The following is a 5000-nucleotide window of genomic DNA, read 5'->3' on the forward strand; positions in this document are numbered from 1 at the left end:
AAAAAAAAAAAAAAAAAAAAGACAAAAAAAATTAATAAAAAAAAAGAAGAAAAAAAAAACAAAAAAAAAAAAACCAAGAAAAAAAAACCCCCAACAAATCCTGGGTTTTATCCAATCGTTCAACCGATGGGTTCATTTTTGATTCCTTGAGCATTACTAACGACAACTCACTATGCGATGCACCGTGGCCTTCGTAAACTCATGGCCTGATAGTGACTAACAAATGACGTCAAAAGACAAGTCTTGAGTTGTATTCAACAGTTCAACCTATGGGATCACTTGCTATCTTGACCACTGCTAAAGACAACTCACTTCGCGGTCCACAAACCTAAAAATGACGTCAAAATATGGGTCTTTGTGGGTTTTAATGTCAGGCTATAGATAAATGAAGTTGACGTCACTCGGTTATTTGCTTTTTTTGTTTGTTTCTTTTCCCCATCCACGTTTATGAGTAATTCTCACTTAATTAACTGTATTATCCAGACAATAAAATTTCATGGTTACACAGTTTTGTTTGTTGGTCCGTTATACTTCCGGATGGCAATGTTGTAACCTTCTGAGCCAAACGCATACTATCTTACGTTCAAGGTTACGTGTGTTGGTACGTTATATCCGGTTGGCGGATTTTAAGAGTATTTTGCCTGACGCAATGCATCTTTAGTCTGATTTAGATATATATATATATATGTATATAAATTAATTTAGTGAGAAATATCGCTAAAATGGTTGTCTGAAAATAATAGATGCTGTGCGATTGGCTAAGAAACTCGCATCATTGCCATTCGGAAATATAACGGACATCACACAAAACTATGTGTAACCTGGAACGTTTATAGTCTGGTTAATTCAATTTAGTGAGAATTACTCATAAACATGGATGGCAAAAAACAATAACAAAGACCTAAGTTACGTCAACTTCGTTCTATCTATAACAAAGAGCTGAGTGTCGTCAATTTTGTTCCTTCTATAAGTTAACGAAGGTTGTTATATTGATGTTTAGAGGGAACTTAATGAGACGAATTAATCACCTAACTGAATTTAGAAGCTGCTATATTTAGATAAACATAATGAGCGAGAGGATGTTTACGAATTTGACATGATCTAATCTTGATATGTGTCATTAAAACCCTTTTGCCACTCCCGAAGTTTCCTGTCCCTGTATTTCAGTCTCGGGGTATTAGGATAGATTTTGATGCCAGTGTTTTAACTGTTTGGGAGTTCGCAGTTTGGCATCGGTTTGAACTTTGTCATGTCAATAGATGATAATGTTTTCAATAATATGATTATGATGATGATGATGATGATGATGATGATGATGATGATGATGATGAGGAGGAGGAGGAGGAGGTGGAGGAAGAGGATGAGAAAAGAAAAGAAGAAGAAGAGGTGGTGGATGATGATGATGATGATGATGATGATGATGATGATGATGATGAGGAGGAGGAGGAGGAGGAGGAGGAGGAGGAGGAGCAGGAGGAGGAGAACAAAAAGAACGGTAGCTATCTCACAAATTAATAGATAAAAAGAAATTGAAACGGATTCCCCCGTCTTGCGGTCGTGTCCACTCGATATAAAGGTCACGTTGCCAAAAGTAACCCCCTGATTTCTAATGTTACGGCGATTCGGAGGGGCGGTGATTAGCGAGAGGTCAAGTATGGCGATCTGCTCAGTCTAGCAGTTCTTGCAGTTCAATCAGTGATTGAGTGGATCTATAAATAGAATATATCCGTGATCCGAGGATCCATTAATGTTATACTCTGAATAAATACATTAAGAGAAGGGGGAAAAAAAGGTTCTGACCAGAAAACTCGTTCTTCAAATATGGATCGATTTAAGTCACTGTCAACCTGTCAAGAACTATCAAACCTGAGATTTTATAACAATCACAGATTTGGGAGCTTTTGACAAGATGAGGGTAATTTTAATCAATCTATATATTATGAAGAAAGAGCTTTCTGGCTAAAGTTTTTTTAAAAATGTGTTTTTATTTTCTGAGTTCGGCAGAAATGTGATCATTGCGTGATCCTCGGTGGTGATGGTCTTTTCTCTGATCGGGGTAACGAGGGACTTGGTGATCCAATTTTATAAGTTATATTTTTTTCTTCTCTCGACTCCATCTGCAGCCTTTGCCAACTCAATCTATTATGCAAAGCGTTTAAATAAATTACAACATATGCCCGCCAGGTGAAATTAACCAACTCACAATATTATGCGTTATCTGAAACATGTATATTATTGATTGTAATATTGCCACACTTGAATACTTTATGCATAGCCTATATTTGAATTGTGAGTAGTGTTCATGATCTATTAGGCTGATTGATTCGGGTAACAGGCATAAAAAAGTGAAGATGGCTTTGGGATAAACAGTGTTTTATCTTCTTGGAATTCGATTTTTAAAACAAGCCCAAAATGATTCACAAATTTTCGATTTCTTTTTGATGCATCTTGAATTCCTTATGGCGCTCTATTCTGTTAATCCCATTCCATCTACATTTAGGAATTTGACTGTTTTTATGTCAAGGTGTATATATATATAAATAAATGTGACATTGAAATATTTATAATGCCATCCGTCAAACATCACTAGCTATATATCCATCGTTAATGTCGTACTATGACAAATATTATTTCTTTTTAAACACGTTCAAATAATTAAAAAAAGACAACTCGTATATCAAATATCAGCTGATTAAAATGACCCTCATCTCGGCAAAAACTCTGAAAACCAGGTTTGAGAGTCTTTGACAAGACGAGGATCATTTTAATCAATCGATATTCGAAGGACGAGTTTTCTGGCCAAGTTTCTTTTTTTTTTTTGTTTTTATAAACGTGTTTCGTCAGAGTATGACGGAACGGTAATTCTTATTGACTAACACCAAACACAACAACAACAACAACAACAACAACAACAACATTAGCAGCACGTCAACTGATTATGATTGGAGATGACGGTGATAATATTGTGCTGTGTTCTTTAGTTAACTCTGAAAACCAGGTTTGAGAGTCTTTGACAAGACGAGGATCATTTTAATCAATCGATATTCGAAGGACGAGTTTTCTGGCCAAGTTTCTTTTCTTTTTTGTTTTTATAAACGTGTTTCGTCAGAGAATGACGGAACGATAATTCTTATTGACTAACACCAAACACAACAACAACAACAACAACATTAGCAGCACGTCAACTGATTATGATTGGAGATGACGGTGATAATATTGTGCTGTGTTCTTTAGTTAAATGTCAGTGTGTTTTCCTTATCTGTGTCACGATTTTTAGATTTTATCATTGGAATGGGAGTTGGAATGTGGGCGGTCGGGGTTTAACACATGCTTATAGATCATTGTCGTTGTTGTTATTGTTGTTGTTGTTGTGATGATGATGAGATGATGATGATGATGATGATGATGATGATGATGATGACGACGACGACGACAACGACGACGATGATGATGATAATGATGACGATGTTGATGATGAACAGCTGCTGGTGTGTTGTTATTTAGTTGAATGAATGTCAATCATGTCCTTTCACTTGTGTCACGATTTTAGCGTTGGAATGGAAATGGATGGAGGGAGGGGGAGGTCAAGAACACACATCATGCATTCAGATCATCCTTTGCTGCTTTTTGCTGTTGTTGATGCTGGTGTTGTTGTCGACGGTGGCGGTGATGTTGCTATTGATGCTGCAACAAGCTGTCGCGAGTGCATGCTGTGGCTGATGTTTTTTGTTGTTGTTGTTCTTTTTTTTTTTCTTTTCTTTTGTTGTTTTTGTTTTTTTTGTTTCGTATTTTTAATTAGTGATTGTTAATGTTGCTGCTTTTGCTTTAAACATATAGATTGTTTGTACTTTTATATAATGATGGAGGTGGTGTGGTGCTGTTACAGGAATGGGGACGTAATCTGTTCAAAAAAAAAAAAAATAATAAATAAGCAAGTTGTACGCGACTGTAGATTGTTCCCAAATGACATACTGCGTTTAATGTTATTAAGAGTTATGCAACTTAGTGCCTATTCATAAAACCCATACAAAAATAGATAATAAATAAATAATTTGAAAAGACCACAAATGTGGAATTAATCAAACCAAAACAAAAAACCCAAGAAACACAAAATAAAAAAAAAAACAAACAAAAAAAAAAAAAAACCCCCACAAAAAACAAAAAAACAAAAAAAAAACAAAAAACAAAAAACAAAGATACGAAAACAATCCTGGTGTAAACTCGGATTTGCGGTGTGTTCTAGTTCTCTTTTTATTTCAAATAAAACTCGAGATGTGTCGTGCTTGTTTAACCTGGAATGTGTTGTTGGTTCACCGAGGACACGGTTATAAATAAATTAATAGTAAGGATGCTCGGATAGTTGCTCAAAACATAGTGTTGTGAAAATGGCCTCGGCATTAAATACTGCAGTACACAGTACAGTGCACGACTACCAAATTAATTTATAAACTCTTTAGATGGTATGCGCACAAACCTCTGTGTAACCATGCACTTTTATAGTCTGGATAATACAGTTAATTAAGTGAGAATTACTCATAAACGTTGATGGGAAAAGAAACAACAACAAAAATAATTTAAATTAAAAAAATAAAATAAAAAGCAAATACCCGAGTGACGTCAACTTCATTCTATCTATATTGAAGGGAAATTGAACCACACCCCTAGACCTTAACTCGGCAGTCCCAACATTCCTTTTTCAGTACACTGTGAAAGTTTCATTAAAAACGTTTATTTATTATAATTTTATTTTATAAAATTATGAGGTATATAACAACATTTTAAAGGTGATATCTCATTAACCAAACGATAATATATTTCCTCAGTTGATAAGAGAGACGCATGCGCAACGCTATGTTGACGTTCTCTCTGTAAGGGCATGTCCATTCGCTGATGATAATTTGTGCTTGAGCTAATTTTGTAAATTATTGGCGAAAGCCTAAATAAACTTGAACGTTGAAGTTATTTATCAGAGAGAGAGAGAGAGAGAGAGAGAGAGAGAG

The 5000-nt window shown here is 35.2% G+C and overlaps 2 protein-coding genes across 2 annotated transcripts in view; one reads left to right on the forward strand and one right to left on the reverse strand.

Annotated features, from left to right (window-relative positions):
• Positions 1-5000, reverse strand: part of LOC144970693 (uncharacterized) — a 108285-nt gene that overhangs the window by 90946 nt on the left and 12339 nt on the right. The gene's annotated exons all lie outside the window — the stretch shown is intronic.
• The window catches only part of LOC144970692 (uncharacterized), a 106838-nt gene that overhangs the window by 75747 nt on the left and 26091 nt on the right, over positions 1-5000 (forward strand). The gene's annotated exons all lie outside the window — the stretch shown is intronic.

The sequence above is a fragment of the Berghia stephanieae genome, chromosome 4 (assembly GCF_034508935.2).
Source record: "Berghia stephanieae isolate SIO BIC M18660-M18661 chromosome 4, UCSD_Bste_1.3, whole genome shotgun sequence".
Lineage (NCBI taxonomy): Eukaryota > Metazoa > Mollusca > Gastropoda > Nudibranchia > Aeolidiidae > Berghia > Berghia stephanieae.